This window comes from Solea solea, chromosome 14, assembly GCF_958295425.1.
Source record: "Solea solea chromosome 14, fSolSol10.1, whole genome shotgun sequence".
In the NCBI taxonomy this organism is placed as follows: Eukaryota; Metazoa; Chordata; class Actinopteri; order Pleuronectiformes; family Soleidae; genus Solea; species Solea solea.
In genome coordinates, this window is record NC_081147.1 from 8,930,863 (window position 1) to 8,954,218 (window position 23,356).

The following is a 23,356-nucleotide window of genomic DNA, read 5'->3' on the forward strand; positions in this document are numbered from 1 at the left end:
TCATCTCCTGCTCCGTGGGTCTACATGCCAAAGACTGTCCCTGGGAAATTTGTAGCAAAGTGCCCTTTAAATGGGCCACAAGATGGGTGTAGTGGTTAGCGCTCTTGCCTTTGCAGGAAGAAGACCCAGCCTTTCTGCATGTTCTCCCCTTGTGTGTGTGGGTTTTCTCCGCCTTCCTCCCACAGTCCAAAAACATGCAATATGGGGATTAGATAAATGAGACTGGCACAGCACACCCGTGGGGTTATAAGCGGTAGATAATGGATGGATGCTACTTTTTTATTAGAAACACACATAGTTCCTCGTTGTTGGTGATAGTGACAGTGGACGAAACTTGCCTTTTGAGGCCAAGGGGATAAAAGAAGCAAGAAAACATAAAATAAACACAAGTTTAAGTCACTTTTGTCCCTTTTTTGCCAGATAAAGAAGAAAGCAGTGTGTGCCCATATTAATGAGTTGCAAAGTCATCGTAGATATTATTTTCACTGCCTGTTCACTGGTTTGCATGAAATTGTCCGTCCAAACATCCATTGCCTTCCACTGGCCATGAAATGCCCTGGCATTAAGAACATCTGAACACACGGGGGTAATAGGATTGTCCTGGTTGTCCATCTGTCAGGGGGACTGAGCAGCAACAGACCTTGGGGACGCAGCACCCTGGCCTGGATACACCTGCTCTCTCTGCCCTTTCTTAGCACTTTTCTCTGGAGATATTTAGTCAGGATTAAAACATAACCTTTGAGAGAGTAAAACACAGCCACTCAAGTGTGTAAATGCCACTAGGAGTAAGTAACATACTGGGAAATGCACACTCTTCAGGTAGTTTATAACCTTCTGGCTTTTAAAAGAAATTAATAAAATAAAAGGTGGCTACTGTTCTTTTAATGGAGTGCAGATGGAGATACATGGCTGGTGACTGAATACAGTGCAAGGCAGGGTGGGGGAGGGACTGAGAAGAGCGGAGAGCCTTGGAGAGGGAAGCAGAAAAAGATAAAAAGATAGATGCATAGTTTTGGTTGAGGGTATTAAATCAAGCCTCAGGGCTGTCCCTAAATCAGTAGGCTTTACTCTTGGTGTCATTCCAATTACATCAGGATGAGACTAATGCTCTACTGCACAGACTTCAGACCAGCAGGATTGGATTTTCTGTTTCCCCCTGACTCTCCTTTCCCCTCCCCCAACCTCCCCCCTCTTTCGCCCTGCCTCCCTTGATAATGGATTAATTGAAAAGAATGTGTGTACAATGATTAGCACAGGACGGAGCATTTTGGGTGAAAATTAATCAAATGAAATTATTCCGTTTGAAGCCACAAGGCTATTTAGACTCTACCATACCTCAAGAGTATAGAGACTCGCACATGACCCATATGGACGTCAACATATGCTGGCACTCATTCAGAAAAGGTAGAAAAAACACACACACACACACACACACACTTGCAAATGCCTCTGTGTTACAGGCAGTAACACCGTGCAAACAGCAGCCCAAAGGTAAAGAAATATGAGCACACTGTAGATTTAGATTTGTTGTGTGAATGCACCGACTTGTCTCACTCAGAGTGAAAAAAAAAGATGCCACTTAAAGCAGAAAATCATTGCGTTGTACCTCACTGGTTGCTAGGAAACTGCAATTGAACTGGCATTGCAATGCAGCACAACAGCTGTCTACACAATTGGACAATTAAGATCTTAAAACGTCATTATTTTGCTCATATTCATCTCAATAAAGGTTCAAGCGCATCCCAACACGTTTGTTACCAGTTGGGTTAATGGGCCAAACATGGGGAGTTCATGTTCCAAGCGGAGCTGGATTTCATTAGTGGAATGATCAGCGATGCATCAAGGGAAAGGGAGTAGCACTACAACAAAGCATGATGCCATTTGTGTTGCTTGAAAAGCTTGGAAGGACAGTGTCGTTAAGTAAGCTATATTTATCCAACGGCACCTCTCTCTCTCTGTGGACAGATGAAAGACCAGCATGTGGAAAGTAGGTTAAGCAGGTTAGTGAGCGACTATAAAGCTACCTCACCATAAACGACCAGAGACGCATGCACATCGCACAGCTCTCCACAGAGCAGACGCTGAGGTAAATTGGGTTAAAGGGAAAAAAAAATCCAGCCTAAACCTTGAATTCATACGTGGCAGTTAATGATATCGCACAGCTCAGTTTAATGATGTCATCTAAAAACCAAGCCTAGGGCGGCACTAAAGTACAGTAAAATAAAAAATGGAACAACACTGAGGACATTATTTCACCGCACATAATAATAGTATTGGAATTAAAGGACTTTTTTCTTTTTAGTTGCCATTTAAATAAAATATATCTCATTAACTGCCACTATTATGATCAGTGAATCAGCTCAAAATGTCACATTATCAAATCACACTCGGTGAGACAATGATTTAAGACACCGGTGATAAATATTCAAAATATTGAATATAATAAAATATTGAAATATTCGCATGTCAGGACTGTGTAGACTCATGATGCAAGAAGAGAACGTGCAAGAAATTTTTATTTTTATTTTTTTTTAACTGATGAGCAAGAAAGCTGAAATAATTCAATCAGTGATCATTTGGGTGATTTAGCTAGATTTGTATAGAATAAAAACAAAATTGATTACTTGTGATTTTCTGCTGTGACGACTGTGTCCATTTAAATATTATTTTCCTGATAAATCAAGTAATCATTTGGTATTTTATGTCAGAAATGATTAACAATATATTAAATGTAGCTTACATATATATATGTATATATATATATATATATATATATATATATATATATATACAAATGTATACCTATGTGTACCTCTTAACTGAGCTGATGAACAATAAATTTAAATACATTGGAATTAAAAAAGAAAAAAAAGAGAAGCTAATTCCTTGTCCCCTGGCTGTTACACTGATGAAAATAGTAATTGGTTATTATACTGGAGCTTGAACATTAAACAGCAGAGAGACAGTTGTGTTTTAATGAACACACATGTAACTGTGGGATGAGGCAACAATGTTGCTAATAAGAGCTGCAACAGCAGCAGCAGCACAGTGGAAAAACGCCTCACCCCAAATCTGAGCACGTCCCCTTCCCTCTGCCAGAGAGGTTCCCCTGAAGCCATGCAGTCATGTTTCAACCAGCCCCATGTGACAACCCAACATGTTCTCTGTGCACCTCGGCTCAACACACACACACACACACACACACACCCCCGCCCTTTCACTACCACGCACACATACAACTTAGACACACACACAGACACATACACAGAAAAAGAAGCACACACAGTTTTATTACAATAGTCCACACATACTCCGTCAACAACAAAGACAAACACATGCAACCGTGTCACACTTAGACGCTGTAATCTCCAGGAAAATCCCATTTGGCAGAGCAGCTGTCAGTGTGGATCACAGATAGACTGTAGTTGTGGTGCCCACGGGGTGGCAAGCTGTCCGTCCACACTTCTCTATCACCCAGACTCACACAAACACATTTAAAAGCAGGCTTTAAAAGTCCTCGACCACTGTGACAATACATTCATGCCACTTCTTTTAATAGAAACACCTCAGTAGACTCATGGAGCCAGTCATTTTTTTATTTTTCTCATTTTGCTCAGCTGACTGATCTGGGATGAGGGATCTCTGTTGCATATCAGCCTCAAGGACTGGCCTTTTCTGACACAGCACAGTGTGAGGAGAGAAGACTGGCTGGAAAAAAGGCTCTGTCCATCTGTCTGTTTATCACGCTGTCTGTCGGTCTGTCAAAGCAATCTCCTCTGCTGTGACACAATACAGAGTCAATATGAAGCAATGGAAATACTGCACATGCCATTCTGTCTTATTGTGTATATTTAATGTATATTCTTTCTTTTTTCTTTCTTTCTTTCTTTCTATTGCACAACACACACACACACACAATCTGAGTGACTCCAGCCTGGGTGACTGTCAGAGCTAATGTTATAGCACCACCATCTGGCAAAAAGGAAATATCACATGCAGAGCTCAGGTCAATACTCAATTGATTTAACACGAACATGATAAATGCAAATATTTCCAAACTTACTGAGTCAGACTGTTTCACATTTGACTAATTAACTTACTTACTGAAGACAAATTATGGTTCAGGTCTGTCTTAAAGCAATACTCACATGTTCACAAGTACATTAAAGGCTTTTCTCTTTGCTATGACTCTTCCTCTTGTTCTGTGTAAACACTCATCATAGCTACAGAGGAATGAAGTAATGTAACATTACAGATGCCAGATGCCATAAAACGCCAAATCAAGTGACTAGAAAGTAGAAAAGTCACAGTTCTGCATAATCATTGTAGATTAATTGTACAATATCAACACAGACAGCAGACCTGCATTCATTCATTCATCACTTATTTAGAAACCCTTTAGTAAGGGAATCTCTTTGTGGTCAGTGTTTGGACAAGAGGAAAAATAACAAGCTTTGGGAACATTTAGTGAGTCTCTCGTCTCATTTCCTGTCAGCTCTCTACTGCTGACTCATATATGAGGACAGAAAATGTCTCTAAATAAAACTCCCATGTCCTTATTTCTTTTATTTTTTCATATCTTATATGGACAGGCCTCAGTTCACATTTCAATCAATGCAGGAAGTGTCTTTTCCTGGATCCCAGGACAATCTTCTGCCATTGTTTTGAATGTGAAGGATTATCAGAGGACAACTCAAAGAGGATTTTGTGCGCACGTATGTGGAAACAAGCTCAGGGTAAATGCCCGTGCCAGATGACTGTAGATGTGCTCTCCCTGCATTCGATGTGGTAGCATCAATATGGGATCCATATTTAGTCAACCCTTGGCTTTTGACACCAAGCAGAACTAATTACTCCACAACACAGAGGCCACAGTCTGCCAGCTGAGAGCCTGCAGGATCTGCTCTGACATCAGCAAGCTGCAGTAACATGGGAGCAGCCCTGTGACTTGACAGATGTACAAGGTCATACATGTGGTCACACAAGCAAACGCTCATATATTTCAGAGGGGAGGAATGCTTCGGGGAACTCAAACACCTCAGATCAACTGAAACAACCAGAGGAATGAGGAGGGAAACGTGGGAATAAAGCTGGGAGCTGTGCTCTTCAGACACACTTCAATAATCAAACACTCAGCAAAGGAGATGGAGGCGACACTCCATTGGGTAAGTCCAGCTCCTGGAATCAGACCACACAGCTTCACACTGAGAGTGCTATCTTTTTTCCCCATGTATTATGCAGCTGATGATTGTTTTCATAAATTATTAAACTGTTGATTATTTCCTAGATTAATGGATTGGCTGTTTTGTTCATACAATGCACAAAAAAGTGATCAATGTCAACCAGTGTTTCCCAGACCTCAAAATGATGATGTCATCAAAGATTTTGGGTTGACTGTCCTCAAAGAAACCAAAACATGTTCATATCCCAGAGCTTACTCAAACTGACAAATCGAATATCCAAATCATTCTGGATTCATTAAGTCATCGATTAATAACTGATTAATCAGTTAGTTGTTAAAACCTTAATTCATTCCATCATAATTGCTAAACCCCCACCCTTGCCCTAACTTAAACTCATTTTAACCCAAGTCTAACTAAAACACCCAATCCGTTTGATCCATTCCATTCATTTGGACAGTTTAACCTGAACTTAATCACAATTCACATTCAGTCTTTATACCAGAAAAGGTCCTTAATAGGTAAAACACACACACACATTCACACATATACACAGAGCGAATGCTTCAAGTTTGGGGTAAACAGTGAACAGCTCCTCTGCCAGGACAGCTTGGCCTAGCTGCACACCGTCAATACTAATGACATCAGGACACAAAGTGTCACTATGGAAACCTGGAGGCTGTATCCCCCAATCCTCTGTACTACCGGAAGGCTACAGAGAAAAGGCCCGACAGCAGTGGAAAACACAGAGTGAAGGTAAGGAGAGAGCCAAAGGAAGGAGGAAGTGAATGGAAAAAAAAACAGCAAGCAGAGGAGCCAAAGTATCAGGGAAGGAAAGAGAAAGCGAGCGAGCTGGTGGGTTGTAGGTTGTTGTTCGGAGACACTGGTGGAATTGAAGCTGGTGCGGAGCCAGAGCTGAGTGCTTGGTATGAAAACAGGCAGAGCAGTGTGCAGCAGCCAAGCCTGAGATTCAGCTCTGCGGGAAAATACTTCCTTTCCCCCAAATCTGCACTCTCATCATCCCCCCTCCTCCCCTTCATCCATCACCCCATCCATCACTCTCTGTATTCCAGCGCCTGCCCGCCTCTCTTAGACTCAGCAACACTTTCAAACAGGCCAGATGGGTTCGATGAAATACACCCGACTGTCTCCAGCGATCTATCACTATAATGTTACTGCTCTCCTGGGCTGCTTTATCTTCAAGGACAGTTTTGAGAAAGTGGCTAAGTGTGACAGTGAGCAGGCCCGGAATGTGTCGCTCATTAAAAACCAAAGAAAAAGAGTGAGTCATGTTGAGTCTTGGCACTCAGAAACATTTTACTGTTTAGCTGCTGGTGATAAACTTCATTTAGACTCAGTATCGTTTTTTGTGACACATTTAATCATTCTGAACACATTCTGTGCTCGGGTGGTTCACTGAGGAATTTGTCCAAATCAATGTGAGCCAAGGTTGACGACCGAACTATGTAGGGCTGAGACAATTACTTGATTAATGAATCCTCAACCATTTTGATAATCGATTATTTGGTTTGAGTGGTTTTTATTTTAAGAATTAAATCAAGATTCTCTCATTTTTCAGCTTCTTAAATGTGAACATTTTCTGGTTTATTTGCTCCATCTACCAAAGAAATCATTAAAACAGAATCATTTTTGCTTTGTGGACAAAACAAGACATTTGAAAACGTCATCATTTCCAGGTGAAATTTCGGTCATTCATTTGACTCCAGCCACGGGGGAAACACCTATAGTTTAATGACAGCCCCACGTCTGGATCAAGTGCTGGGGCGACCACTAGAGGGAGCAGCCGAAAGAAGAAAAATAAAGATCAGTTTGAAGAGAAAACAGCCACCTATACCTGAGGACATAGCTCTGAATGTTCCAGAGCTGTGATTCTCAAAGTGTGGGCCACAGACTGTAAATGAGCCACGAGAGAACATATTTTAAAACATAAATAAAATCGAAAACAAGTCAGTTATTTTTTCAGCTTTTAATATCTGTAAAATATTCTTGATTAATTAAAGTTCAAAAGCAACATTCCTTATTTTAATTGTAACGTCCATCCATTGTCAGCTTGGAGGGCTGCTGGTGCCAATCCCAGCTGACACAGAGCGAAAGGCGAGGTACACCCTGGTCAGGTCACCAGTCCATCACAGGGTCAACATAGATAAACAACCCTTCACTCTCACATTCACACCTACAGTCAATTTAGAGTGTCCAATTATCTCTGTGTGTTTTTGGACATGTGGGAGGAAACACAGACACGAACCAGCAACCTTCTTGCGGTGAGGCTACTGTGCTAGCCGCATGCGCTCACTATGTAACAACTTCACAACATTAAGTCAATCCAAATAAATCTGGAACAAAGTCAACAAGGCAAGCAGTTTCCCGGATTTTTGAGGAAAAGTGCGATCCCTGTTTTATTTTGAAAACGAACATTCTTCTCTCATTGCAGTGCAGTTTACTTCCTGTCATAATTCCACACTTCCTCCACTTTAATTACATGTCCCACCTTCATTACTTGCACCTGCAGTACAGTATATCTATATATGCAGCCTTCTCTCATCAGTCAGTCTCTGCCATGTGTCTCTTCAGTCAAGTGTTAAAGCATTTTCCCTGTGTTGTCTCTAGTGTGTGTGTGACCCTTGTTCTCTGTGACTCTGTGCCCTCAGTCCAGTGATTTTGGTACATTTACTTATTCTGGCTTCCTGCTCATGTACCAAACTATTGTTCTCTGCATTCCTGCTTGTCCACTTCCTGCTCCAGTTGTTTCACTTATAACATTTGACACTATACCACAGGCCAGATTCACAGTTCAAATGTTATTTTCAGCCCATTTAACAAATATATTTGAGATAATTGAAGTTATGGTGGACCACAGAAGATTTCAGAGTTTAAAATGGGTCGAGACACTCTTAAGTTTGGGTGTGGCTGGTTAAGACATTGGTTCCTATACGCACTATAAAAATCTATTATTACTATAATTGTGGAGTATATCGAGCTTAAATTTCATGTAAGTCAAATGATGTTTGTCACATGAGGCTCACTTCCTGCTGTCAGTAGGTGGCGCAATAACTGTCACCCATTAATGACATGTCTATGCGTTAAGGGTGGAACTCTTATGGCTGCTAGATAAAAAAAAGTCTGGACATGACTTACTATAATGTGTATATCAGATTTGGCCATTTTACCATGCCCACTTTAAAATGTGAACATTTTCATCACGCCACATTTTTGTGCAATTTGATGAGATTTTCCTGAACAATAGTAATAAGACTAATAATAAGTCTTCCTCACACTTTTTCACATGGGGTCTAACTTTTTAAGCATGATCAACATATCACAACACTATTCACATAATAAATTGTGAATTTAACAGTGATTTCTCATGGTATTTTGAACACGTAAACCAGACTTTTGCAAGAGACATGTTTGGTTAATGAATCACATCTTGATTCAATGCATGATATTTAAAACACATACTATAAATCTTAAGTATAAGATTGGAATGTCTGCAAATGTAGGCTACTTGCAGATTCAGAAAGAGAGAGAGACAGAGAGAGAGATCAATAAAGAATCTTGAATCTTGAAAGGCTCATCTTAAATTATGATTATCAAAACTGAAAATGTTTCAGACACATCGTTTTTCTCTCCGTCAATGAGAATTGAATTAAACAACCTTTGGGAGATTTATGCATTTCCACTAAATGTACACAAGTATGGTGTCAATAACTGGCACAGTTTTGAGAAAATGTTTATGTAAAAACAAGCACAGCAGTGGCTTTTGTCAGCCATGTTGTCCATCCATTGAAAACCCAAACTTCCACCATGTAATGTTCATCTTTTCAGGTTTATTATCATTGACAAACTATGAAATGGTGAATTGGATTCGTCCACACTGGTGTATTTGGCTCTCTAACCTGTCAAAATGCAGACTGCTTCTCCACGGGATCCACATAAAAGCATTGGTACCATGACTGGCATCAAGTTGGAATTGTGACCCAATGAAAATTCTAATCTCTGATCCGCCTCAGTCTCATTCTGTCACGTCTGCGTGTGATCCCACTGGAGCACAGGCAGGAGTGAATCTAAAATATGTATAAAACCGTGTCAGCATTGATTTTCAAAATACGGTTTCAGTGGCAAAACAAAGCCGGTGAACAACTTTGCCGAAACAAGATCATTAACAACCAGAAGAGAGTCTAAATCGGGTTAAATATTTGTAGCTGAAATCATTTGAAGAAATAAAACAACCTGCAACCTGAGACGAGAACACAAACAGGCTCTGAGTTCTATGAGGCCATGTTTATTTACAGCAGAGCCTCGAGCGCTTCAGCATGAAAGCCACCTACACCGTGTCACCTCTGTCAAGGTGGTTTCACTTGTGTTTGTTCTTTCATTTGATTGTTGACAGAATAACTCAAAAATTATGAAACAGATTTCTCCAAACCTGGTTGAGTCTCGGCCAATAAAAAAGTCTTAAATTATTTTGCAGATGCATAAAAAAGGTCAGATCCATGTTTTTTTTTTCCTTTGCTTTCGTCAACATTTTTTAAACATGCCATGAATACTAATAATAATGCACAGACCTTGTAAATCAGGTGTATTTACTGAGTAGATGTTCATGAGTATATGCAATTATTTATATTTAAGAACTTACAATACAGTATCAAGGATTTAGATGTTTATAGAACTGAAAATGATTGTTATTGAACTAAGTCCTCGATAAAAATGCTGTGTGCCTTTAGAACAGAGCAGAAATTATAAACAAACAGACATATGGTGTTATATAAGCTACAGATTCACTTCAAGAATTGTAATTAAAGGTCCAGTATATAACATTTAGGAGAGTATATTGTCAAAAATTCAATATTAAGAATAAACATATAGACTTATCTAGCCATATCTGCACGTGAGCATGGGCTTTACTTTGCGGCATCTTGTGCCGCCATGTTTCTAAGGACAAGCCAGCCACAGTGTGCATTTTGCTTTTTGAAGCAGAAACGTTCTATGCAAATAAAGAGGAATGACGGTAATTCTCTAGGGGTGAGTGGAGAAGTCCATTTGTTACACTCTCTTGTTTCACCATAAGATGTCACTAAATCTCACACTATATAAAAACATTATAATAGTAGTTTCACAGTAAATAAAACCCAAACACAATACACCTGCGTAACTGTTCATATGGACATGTTATACTGGTTTGATAGTTGATGAGAATACTGATACTGTGTTTCCTGCTGTTTGAATCACTAAGAGTTTGTTTCATATAGATGCTGTTTATCTTAAAAATCATCAGAAGTCTGGAAGATACATAGAAACATAAAAAGACTGTAGCAGATGGAGAGTAGGGCTGAGTCAAAATAAAGATTTAGTGATATATCGTCGTCTGTCCTCATGCAATACGAGAATCAATACGTAAGGGCAATTATCAATATTTTAATTATCAAATTATGGAGCTCTAAAGTAAACAGTCCCTGCCAGTTTGACTCGCCAGGTGTCGCTACTTCATGTCTCCTTGCGGGGGTGCTGCTCAAATGAAACTTGGGCGAGATTACCTGGCCGAAGGAGAGGGAGTTTACAGCGGGGTAATGGTGTTAAGAGATGCTCCATCCATGTTCAATCTTCTATTTCTTAGGCCTTTAAGTTCCTAGAGGAACATAGGCCATCGACAAAGCTCTTCCATCCTCTCCGGTCTTGGGCCCTTCGCTCCAGATGTTGCCACGACAGCCCTTCGTCCTTCATCTCCTGTTCTGTGCTTCTTCTCCAGGTGGTTCTCGGTCTTCCTCGGTTCCTCTTGCCCTGTGGGTTCCACGTCAGTGCCTGCTTAGTGATTGACTGAGTGTGTGGCCTATCCACTTCCATTTCCTCCTCCGGATTTGAGTTTCGATAGTGTGTCTTGTTTGGTGAGTTCCCACAGGTTGGCGTTAGAGATGGTCATCTGAGGCACTGGTTCATGAAGGTCTGTAGTTTATTGAGTATGGGGGTAGAGATTTTCCAGGTTTCTGAACCATAGAGTAGAACGGTCTTTACCTTTGAGTTGAAGATTTGTAATTTGGTCTTGAAGTGACAGATTTTTTTGCCTTCCAGATGTTGTTTAGCATGCTTAATGTTGTCCTTGCCTTTCCGATCCTTGCTTGGACATCATCTTCCGTACCACTTTCAACAGAAATGATGCTACCGAGGTAAGTGAAGCTGTTTATATCCTCTAGTGGGCTTTGATCCATGATGATGCCTGTGTTGTTCTTGCTGTTGATGCGCATGGCCTTTGTTTCTGATGTGTTTATTTTGAGTCCGAGCAGGGCAGCAGTTTCCACCAGTTTTACAGACTTTTCCTGCATCTGCTGGTGTGTGTGTGCCAGCAGTGCTAGGTCATCAGCAAAATCTAGATCTTCTAGCTGCTTAGTCAGACTCCACTGTATGCTGGTTTGTCTATTGTTGGTGGTTTCATTCATCACCCAGTCTATGCAAATGCAAAGGAGGAAAAGAAAGGGGGAGAGCAGGCATCCTTGCCTCACACCAGTCAGGACCTCAAACGACTCCGAAATGCTTCCTTCGATGAGGACTTGACATCTCGTCCCTTGGTATGTGTTCCTGATGATGTTTATGATTTTTTTTTTCCTGGTTTTCCCTCAGTTTCTCATCGACTCCCTTCTGGAGTCTTTCCAGCAGTATATGGTTGAGCACCTTCCCAGGTGTTGACAGGAGCATTATTCCTCTGTAGTTTTTACACTCCCGGAGGTCTCCTTTCTTTGGAATTTGGGACAATGTGTCTATCCTGCAGTCAGATGGGACATTTTCTTCCTCCCAGATGGATTTCATGAGGTGGTGAAGCGTGTTGGTGGAGGTTTCAATGTCGACCTCTGCTGGGATCCCGTCTGGTCCCTTTTCCTCCTTTCAAGGCCTTAATGGCTTTCTTGATTTCCATTTTGGTGGGGGGGGGGGGGTTGCAGTTTATCTCCGGCGGGTTTGGGGCTGCTAGGATATCTGCCTGTTGAGCAGATCTCTGAAGTGTTCGTTCCATCTCTTCATCTGGTCTTCCTTGGTTGTGAGGAGTACACCCTGTGGGTTCTTTATGTGTGCCTGTGTGTGTCTGAATTTGCCTGTGAGCTTGTTTGTATTAAGTTGTAGGTCCTTGTCTATGTTCAATACATAGACTGTATGGACTTTGTTCTCTATGTTTTTAAATAAATAAATAGAGAAATCCTGCACTTTCAGCTTCTTGTTGTTGTGTCATGATATTATGGTATTGTGGACCATGTATCGTATCATATCTTGAGGTACCATGTGATTCCCACCCCTGACTCGTCATTTATCAGAAAATGACAGTGTTTTATACGTGTGTGGAGGTTGTGTTGCACGGCAGAGCGAGTGATGAGGAGGAGACAGGAAGGAGAGACAGGCTGGTACTTCATGTACTGCTGCTGTCTGCTGCCTCATACAGTAGCATTAGGCTACATTATTTATCCAGTGCCATGTCTCATGTGTAGCAGACCATTCAGACAGAACAGTAAAACCCTTCAGTACTGCAGGAGTGATGAAGTGTCTCTGTCTCTGTCTCACACACACACACACACACACATATGCATAAAGACATGCACTACTCGTCTCTGTCCGTGGTGCTGACAGACAGAAAACACAACAAATGCCTTGTAAACAGCTTCCTGTTGTCATCTCCGCTTCAGACGAAGTCCTGGTTTTGATCGCTGCTCCATATCGACTGTGTTACTCAGGTTTTTGTGTACAAACAGGACTGTGATGACTCTGCAACAAACAGATTGGCTATTTTCAGAGGGTTGTTGAAATCCTATGCTGGGAAACTATAAAAGGAAACCTAAAGAAAGATCTGGAACACAGCCATTGTTTTTGTGGGTATGGCTGGGTTTCTGCAGGCAGCTGAGATAAAACCCCAGCAATGACTCAGTACTTGTAAAACTGTCTGTCCACTCTTGCTTGTGGTTGCACACTGTGACCTTGTGGAGCCTCTTGGTCAAGTATATGTGTGTTCATCATATGTGTATAGCTGTGTTTCCTTAGAGTGGAAGGATTCTGTTTGGGACATTGCAGTATGGTTTTTTGGGCGTTTCTATTAGATAATGTCAAACGCATTCCCCCACCCAATACAATAGATGTTGAGATAGACAGTTATTTTTATTTTTTTTAAATTACTCTATCCTACACAGAATGTACTATTATTATAATGAATAAACCTTTATTTAACCAGGATAAGACTAAGAATATATTTTACAAGAGTCTCCTGTCCAAGACAGGCAACAGCACAATTTACAAATTACACACATGAACAACACCATAACAGCACTGTAATCATCACACATTTAAGAAATAAATAGACAGTAAACAGATTAAAGTACAAGTGTTCAACAAATGTAGGCTTAGTGACACTAAAGCCAATTAAAATCAGTTAAAATCATCTACAGCCAGAAGTTTGTGCCAACAAGTCATTCAGTAGCCCTTTAAAAAAATATTCAGTGAGACCACCTCCTTCAGTTTTAAGTCATTTTGCTGCGATGACTCCAGTCACTTATAAGCAATATTTCCACGTTCAGTTCTGACTAATGGAACTGACAATAAAAACAAATCCTGTACTTGCTTTTTGACCAATAAAAACTCATGTTTAAGTCTGTGCCAGGACAAATCAGACCAACCAACACAGCTATGTAAAAGGCAATAGTGAGTACAGGCTTTAAAGTTCGTAATGAACCTTTAGTGCACCATGACAACCAGAGTCGAGCGTGGACAGACTATGCGAAGGAGCATTCTTACAAATAACATCTCCATCTTGAGTACAGAACATGAAGGTGGAGGCAACAAGTCTCTTTTTAGCCAATAACACTGCTTGATTAATGTTGACCAGCAAGGACAAGTGATGTTTTCCGTTATGCACTGTATTGCGTTAACTGCGTCTGCTGCCACCCACTGGCTTTAATCAACACTGCACCTCACGTCTCAATACTACAAGCACAGCATCTGCTACCACATCGATTCAGTAACATCTCATACGCTCACAATATGCTGCCATTTTTGCCAAGTGCATATTATGGTTTATTTTCCTTTTCTTATAGATTACTCATTTAGTATTTAGTACAAAAACTACCACTCACACTGAAAATGTGTCTTGCAAGCTATTTCAACTTGTCTGCTTCTAAGTATAAATAATTCCTTGTTGTTGCTCCAAAATCAAACCAAAACAAAACAATTTGGCTGTAAGTACCCCTTGCAGGTAAACTGTGTTATTATTGGCACATGATATGCTTGTGTTTACACACATATTCTAATAAATACTGCTGGATGGAAACTTTGACTGCCTTAACCCCTAGGATACATGTGATTAGGTTATTATGTGGCATTACTCAAAATGTTAACCTCTGCTGCAACACTATTTGTTCTTCTTAACAGCTCAATATTTCACTGATGCATGACATCATGAAAGTTTCCCGTAAGCTTGTATATTCTTCTTGCCTCACTAACACCACCCTGCACCTTATACAGGCTGAGATGCAAACAGTGTGTGCTGACATTTCAAATCAAATCAAATCAACTTTATTGTTCCCATTTTTTGAGGGCAAAAGTGCTGCAAAAGCTGCAGAACAGCAAACAGCCAACAAAGGACACATAATTCCCAGATTATTAAAAACACAGAATAAAAAGACGAGGATTCACCTGTGGTAAAACAAAAGAATACATTAAAAAAAACATTAAAATGAAGGTTTGTTGTGCCTGTAAAACTTTGTTTTAATTACACCAGGAGACCACTCAACCCAAATTGCCTCTCACGAAAATAAGTCGGTTGCATAACATTGAAATAAAATGTTTCAGTTATTATTTGTTTCATTACTCAATAACATTATTTTAATGGCTGAAAAGGACCTTGTGTCAGGGTTTAATTCATTTATTTGATTCACTTATTTATCTTTCTTTGAAACATGTTACCATTTGGTGCACTGTATCAGATTATAGCTTCATATCTGTGGTCAAAACAACACACAGTGCACAGCAAATAAAGCACATTAACACCAACAGGTGTCAGAATCACTGAGTGCAGAGCTGAGACTTTTTAAGTTGGTTTTAAAAATGCTAAAAGAGCATCAGGCAGGATCTTTCACTTATTTGTAGCAGCTACAGAAAAACCTGACTTCTCAAATGGAATGTGATAAAATTGTATAGCACAAGAGGAATTTCTGGTGTCATATCATGGAAGTGGGCCTAACCATTTTAAGTTTTATACACGATACATAATTTCAATCTTAGAACAATTCATAGACCAAATATAAAAAATGAATAAACATACTGTCGTATTCAGCTCACTAATGCAGAAGTAAAATATAGTGAAGAGCCACCAGGGGGCAACTCTGGAAAAAATCAGCTTCTCACTTTTATAAGATTTATAAGGTCAGACAACTATTTTCTGAGAAGTTAATGGTCTCGATCACTAGTTTCAGCTCTTCTCCAATAGAACATGATGTGAATTTTGCAATTCTAGAGGCTTCAAAAGAGAAACTGAGATTCTAATTCTTTATTGTCAAATATCTAACAGTGAAGAAAATGTATTGTATTTTTTTCTCTCCATAGTTTTAAAAGCTTTTTAGTACAGGGACCAAATTTGCAGGAATTATGAATAAATATACAGTCACGTGTCTCGCAACATATCAGGCAGTTTTATACAACTGCAGAGACAGACGGGTGGAGAGGGAGCCTGCAAGAGACATCCTGATGTTCTATATATATATACACCTCAGATCCAATAGTAGCTGTGTTTGTGTGCTGCAGTCTGCCAGCTCGAGCAAAGGCCCAGCAGTGCAGCTCGATAAGGAGCCTCTTTGTCTGGCTCTATAGCTCCCATCAGAGGTTTAGTCAATGCAGTGTAACCACAGGGGCTTCAAAACACTCTGGCTCACCATTAAGTTACAGGTCAGAGGTGAAACATTTCAACTGGTTCTACACGGTGTGAGTCAGAGATAAATAGAAGAAAGAAAGAATGTTTTTTCTGTCTCTGTGTTTGCTGTAATGATACACTGCCTGTTGTCGGGGCTGTGGGTGCGAAGGGGGTCTCAGTGATACTGCACCTGCTCTCTCCTTTCACTGTTTTCAGGTAGACTTACTGAGGAGACCTAGCAGGACGTGTTTCTGCTAATGTGGATGCGTGTGGTGTGAGAAAGACACTGATATGTTACGATGTTTTTGTTTTTGAGACACGGAACAGTTCAATCCACATCCACCCGATTACATCCAAATTACACTTAAAGATATAATACGTAACATTTCACATTAAAATTTACAAAAACAAGAAGACTAATGTTACATATTTTGTTGAGTAGTTTACTTAAATGCATGTTCTCCCCGTGTGTGCATGGGTTTTCTCCGGTTTCCTCCCACAGTCCAAAAACATGCAGATTTGGGGGTTAGGCAAATTGGACACTCTAAATATATGTGTGAGTGTGAGAGTGGATGGTTGTTTTGTCTCTATGTGGCCCTGTGATGGACTGGTGACCTGTCCAGGGTGAACCCCACCATTCGCCATGTCAGCTGAGATTGGCTAGAAGGAGAAGATGAGTGAGTGAGTTTACTTAAATTAGCCAAATTGTTTCCAATGCATTCATAGAAATACAATATTTCTATTTAACATTTAACATGTGTGTCTCCTTTAAACAACGTCATCTGCTTTATCATTTCTGCTGTAACTACGGAGGCAAATAAATAAATAAAAGACAATAAAAGACCAAAGTATGGAAGGAAATGTCCGATATTTAAGGTTAGTCAGTGTGGCATTGTGTTGTGTTTATTTGTCACTTAACAAGACAACGATTCCCATAATCCAATGCTGCTCCCCTGTCATCGAATAGGTTGTTTGTTTTTTTGATTGAGAGACCCCCTAGTGGCAGAAATGATACATTTTAACATTTTACATTTTTAATGAAATGTTACTGTTCACCTTTTTCCAAAGCATAACATCAGCATTTTGCTTTGATTCCCTTCATTTCATCTCAGTATAAGGGTGATTACTGCACAGACCCAAAGCACCCAAACACTTGTGATTTTCCTCCAGGTGAATTCTGCTTCCATAACTAAGTCAATGTGGAGCAAAAGGGAGAGAAATGCAAACCAAATAATATTATTTTTAGCATAACTGGTGTGTAATGTCGGAAATGTAAATATTTGATTTCCCAGCAGTTTCTCCTCTTGGTTCATTGCATCATGGAGATGAAGTAAGATTAACTTACAAGCAGACATAGATGCAATCTCTCACAGATGTCTGTACTTTTCAAGAGCAAAAATGCATTATTCTGACTCTGTTCCACTCTTACTTGTGTGTGTTTCTGTCCTTCTGTGTGGTGTCATGGTGTTCTAACTTAAATCTGACCAATAGGATTGGGCAGCTTGTTAAAGTGGCCAGTAAAATGATTGGAGTCAGTAAGCTGCAGCCCTCTGACCTCTAATCTGGGCAGTTCCTGAGGACGGTCCAGGCTTTATCGAATTGGCCCGATCCCCCACGGCAGAGGGAGTTCCACCTCTGACCTTCAGGCCATAGATACAGAGTTCATGCTTAGAGGACAATAATATATAAACAAGTCTCTTTTGTCTGCACAGCAGTTAGATCCTGAATTTGCACATGTGGTCTCTGCACTTTAGCTTGTAGTTTGCCTGTGCTTTTTTATGGATTTACACCTTTAGATTGTTTTGTATTTTGTAACATTCAGCTAATCAGCATTTTCACATTCACCTGGTTTTTGCTCTGGCTTGGTAGTCATTATTCAAAGTGTATGCAAGGCCATGTCTCATCTGAGTTTTTCACCCCACAGGGAATTGTGTTAATAATCAAAAACTATTGCTAAAAAAAATTACCAAATGTTTAAAATTAGGTTTCAAATCATGTAAAATTCAGCAACATTCTGTGTCCTGAAGCACTGGGACAGGTTTGAGTAGCTATTCTTCTTAGGACACTGCATTACCTTCCATTCATTTGAATATCCTTATCCCTAACCTTAACCCTGATCAGTTAATGCCTAAGCCTTAATCTTCCTCAGTTCCTCAGAAATTAGGTTCTGCCTCATTAGGACCAGAACCTAATACACATGGGTCGGGTGAGCATTGTTTGTTAGGGTTTACACAGAATATTAATGCTACACTATCAAACCACTTGTTCAACAAGCAGCATTTCGACCATTTTGCTCACAGTTTAACGACATATACTGTACACAGTCCTGCTCTCTGTCTCTATCATCTGTGGTCTGCTCTTCTTCTTGTTCTTCTTTAGATAATTTCTTCACCTTTTCAAATTTTAAATAAAGTATCAGTGTCATATTTTCATGTTACCATAATGTGAGCCATATTTTAGACACAGTTAAAAAAAGAATCTTGAACAGGAAACTGGAGGAAATATAGTTTTAGTCTTAGAGGTGGGCAAGGTATATCAGCTTCTTCATGTGGCCCACAGCTCAATATCAATGTCAATGTTTTTTTGTTTTTTTTAATTACAGATTAGTTTTGCACTATAAATATGTTTACTATTGTGACAACTATATATACTGTTCCATTTTATTTTGTAATTCTGTGAAATGTTGTCACAATTATCATTAATGAGATATCATTATGGAATATAATTTTAAGCTCATATCAAATGAGTTGGTTTTTTTCCACTTGACTGGCCCTTGCCTGGCCAGATTAGACGCTCAGTGGCCCCCAAATGATTTGAGATAACATTGTGAATGTTATAATGTCGATAATTGACATTATTGAGTATTTAATTTAGTATTTATTTAGAGTTTAATCTTTCTTCACTGTAGTTTAGTTATAAGTCTGATTTTGTACTTGCTAATGCTAAGGTTGTTTTCCTGAAACATTGTGTCCGTTGATATAATGACGTCAGCAACAATAAACGGCTTAAACAATTAAAATCCCATTTTTAAAGAACATCAACTAATTATCGCCCGCCCCTACTCCACAGTTCTCACACGTTCTCACTATTTTCTAACAAAAATAAGACACAAACTTGAGAGTCCATTATATCGTCTGTTTTGTGAGGTGTTGTGTTACGTACTTTTACGGATGTGATGATGTGTCCTTTGCCTGACTGCAATCAAATTTCCCCTGATGGGATAATAAAGTTTGTCGATGATGATGATGATGATGATGTTTCCCAGTGCACTCTATATTATTGTTAGCTGCCCTGTTAGCCTCAGGAGGGTACACACTGTATTACAGACCATGTTCTGCAAATGCCTGATGCAATATGTGTGTGTCAGTGAGGAGCTTCACCGCAAGGGAGCAAAATGTGCCAAGGTCCCATCACTCAAGCTCCCTGTCCAAGAGTGTTTAAGGTCAGGGATTATAGGAAAAACAAGTGCAGATTAGGACTGTGTATTGGCAATAATTTGATGATATGATACATATATGAGAAATGTACTGATGTCACCTGCAAACAAGCTGTCAGTCACTCAGGTGTAATGGTAAAATGGTCTGTATTTATAGAGCTCTTTTCTAGTCTTGATGACCACTCAAAGCCTCTTTACACTACAGTTTTGCCCATTTTACCCGTTCACACCCATTCACACACACTTTCATACAGCACATCTGTGTGCAGCACATTTTCTATCACTCATCTTTCATACCCATTCATACGCTGCCAGCACATCCGTCAGGAGCAACGTGGGGTTAAGTGTCTTACCCAAGGACACATCGGCATGTAGACTAGCAGAGAGCACTCACCTGAGTGTTCTCCGCTAGTCTACATGCCGATGTGTCCTGTGTCGTGGTTTATCGTCCATTTTCCTCTGAATTGGAACATAATTTACAAACTTGATATCTTGTGCTTTTGAAAAAGACCTGAAACTAAAAGAGTGAAAACATTAACTCCTAAGGAAATGTGCACTGCTGTTATAAATCAAAGAAGAAGGCTAATTTAGCCAAAGGTGGTGGTGGTTAACTGCTACTTCCTTCCCACATTTAAACTGGAAAACTATCAATCTTTACCTTTTCTCTGTGATATTATTTTATAATCCCTTTGCTGCTCCATCGCTCCACCTTCTGCACAGAAAGGCTGACTAAACTAGACTCAACAGTCACATGTACACAAGGGCAGATGCTTTTTTCAGTGTGTGGATTGCAGGGTGTTTGTCCCCAGTGGTATGCAAGGACGGGACAACTACGAGACGTGTGTCCTGCAGCGTTGAAGTGGGTGTCTGGAAGGGAAACTGCAACACTGTGGAATGTACGATAACCCGGACACAGCAGCAGCACAGGCCAGGTTCCTCACCCACCAAGCGTCCACTCACACACCCCAGCCACTGTCATAAGACACTCAATGCTCTTCTTATAAATAAAACACATCCACAAAAATCTCACAGAAGTTGTTGGCGCGGGTCTGATCATAAACATTCACTGCTTCCACTCAAACCAAACCTGCAGGAAGATGAGGAGGACATCGTAGAATGAGATGGTGTTATTTGGGGACACTCATATTTTTTCCAACCCTGATTCAAACAAAAGACAGCCACGGGGAGACGACCACGAAAGCTCACACCGATCAGAAACCTTTGAGACTTAATCCATCACACCAGAAGTGACAGGCTGATGTGAAACCAGGGGGGTGAGCGGGAACATTGAGGGCCAAAAGAACAAAAACAATATGTGTGTATGACAGACACCGGGAGTCCTGCAGTGGCACACAAACACAGTGAACGGACACAGGAGGTCTGTGTCTGGACCCAGGTGAACCTGACTGATAGTGGCACACTGCTGTGCACAATGGCCCAGATACACAAAGAGAAGACACACACTCACGCACACACTCACACTATGGTCCAGAACAGAGCTTATATGATGTATTTCCCACTAACATTGTAACTGCTCACTCCTCTTCCCTTGGGTGAACTCTGCTCAGCTGGAGCTGACGTGAACAGTGGGAGGACAGAAGCAGGGCAGCCTCCTCCAGACCAGCAGGTCATGACAGGAAGTGCAAACACATGCGTCAACAACCACTTATAGGCTTCCATGTGACACAAACACACTTTCATACACATGCATTTCAACTCTCCTTTACCACATGTTTTGTTTTTTTTTTTTTCATGAATATTTTTGTAGCTATCGCCCAGAGATGTCGCCGTGTGTCACTTTTACACATCATATTCTCAAGGTCGTCTGCTGCACCATCACAGCCGCTGGCCTCCAGCACATGAGACTCGACATCTCTCACTTGCTGCGTAAAACTGTTTCATATTTCCCACACACACACACACACATTTAGAAAGCACAACCAGGATCATGTATCGCATTACTGTGACTGGGCTCTGCATCTCTATGTTTACTGATCTATCATTTCCTCTATTATCCACCACTCCCCGTGTCTCAGGCGGGGGGGGGAGATGAGAGTGTGTGAGAGTAGAGAGTAGGCTTGTGTTTGTTGACCTCACCTTGTCACATATAGACACTCAACTCACGGTTTGTGGTTTATGATTTGCATGTTTGCGAAAACAGAGGTAGAGACACGACTGCTCACATGATTTCAATGTTAAGTTAATATTACATTTGAAACATAACATAACATAGCATAACAGGTGGTTAAAGTAAAAATACTATCGAGTTATAATGAGTGTTGTGCTTTTATTTAAATCAGAGCTTCACATATGGTCCTTGAAAATGAATGAAATAGAAGGAAAAGTAAAAAGGAACATTCATGTTGTAATCTGACAGAGTTCATAGATTAACTTTTTAAACAAACAATGTATCATCAAGGAGTAGGTCCCTGGAACATGTTTCAATTTGCAGGAGTCCAACTGGCTGAAAACAAATTGAGAAAGTCTAACTTTTCACCTAATAAATCATTCTCCATGGTCAGATGTGAGGTGCATAGATCCACAAGGAATTTGAATTGGCGCTGTATGAAAGGAATGTATTTTATTTTATTATGCCATAAAATGACCATAATTTGACATGTAATCAGAAATGAAGGAAACTGAAGAACTGGTTCACTGATAACAAAGGTAAAGCCAGTATTCACTTCTCATTTGCAGCCCACAAACTTTGTTTCTGTTATCTTTTGTTTCAGCCTCTTATTGCGATAATTCTCCACCGCTGCTCTCAACCAGACACAGTTTCACTCTCAGTTTCCACTGTGAAATACCTTCAATGTTTATGAAACAAAAACAGATCATGAGACAGTTGTGTATGTGCAGAGTGCAGCTCCGAGTTCCAGAAACTTTAGCAACTCTTTTGGCAACTCTACAATGTTTTGGGTTGAGATTGCAGGAACCATTTAAAATGTTAAAGGTTGCACATCCTTTTACATTACATTTTAAATAATGACTTTTTGATGTGAAGTGCTTAAAATAATCCCCGATTAATTCTGTAACAACCTTTAGGTTGCACGGATTAAATACACATAAACCCTTAATGTTGTTTTTAATTAATAATTTACACTCTGTGTTTGACAATTAATGCAATGAAAGTGTTTGGAGCCTTCATTGTGAGCAATGTGATTATTATTTAAATGGGTAATTGATATAAAATGGGTCACAAGGGTGAGTTGATTCATGCTTTTTTGCTCTGTCTCCTCATACTGAATGTATATATACAGCAGTATATAGGTCAGCAGCTCCTGTGAAAGGCCCTGTTCATGTGACCACCACACACATACTCTGAGTCTCTTACTTCCTGTGCCACAGGGCTGAGGACTGAGGGCAGAGCTCACATGGGAAGGAGGGCGACCATGCAAAGCTAAATAATGCAGAGGCTCAGTCTCCACATTATGACCTAGTAAATGGCTGGTTATACAAACACACAGACCCTCAGTGGGCTGCGCCGCTCTGACAGCACAATCTGCAGGATGAATTGCACAGCTCTTTTCTCCTGCTATCATTACCGGGGTCAATTTAAGCCAAAACAACATATTCACTTTGTACGACTCAAGGCAAATAAATGTCTGGTGTGTTGAGAGGGAACAGTTTGGAGCCTCCTCTCATTTGGCTGAACTGCAGTCTGATTACAAACAGTTATTAAAATGCATTTAGGGATAAACGTGAGGGCAGAAATTAATTAAGAGAAACAACAGCAAGTAGTTGTTGTTATAACTCAATAACAGCAGAGATAACAATGTAATTTACTTCAACAAATGTTCAGTTTATATATCAATATAATATTTATTCACAAACACACTGGGACGTTGT

At 40.2% G+C, this 23,356-nt stretch overlaps 1 protein-coding gene across 1 annotated transcript in view; it reads right to left on the bottom strand.

Annotated features, from left to right (window-relative positions):
• The window catches only part of ppp2r2ba (protein phosphatase 2, regulatory subunit B, beta a), a 52,059-nt gene that overhangs the window by 27,407 nt on the left and 1,296 nt on the right, over positions 1–23,356 (bottom strand). The gene's annotated exons all lie outside the window — the stretch shown is intronic.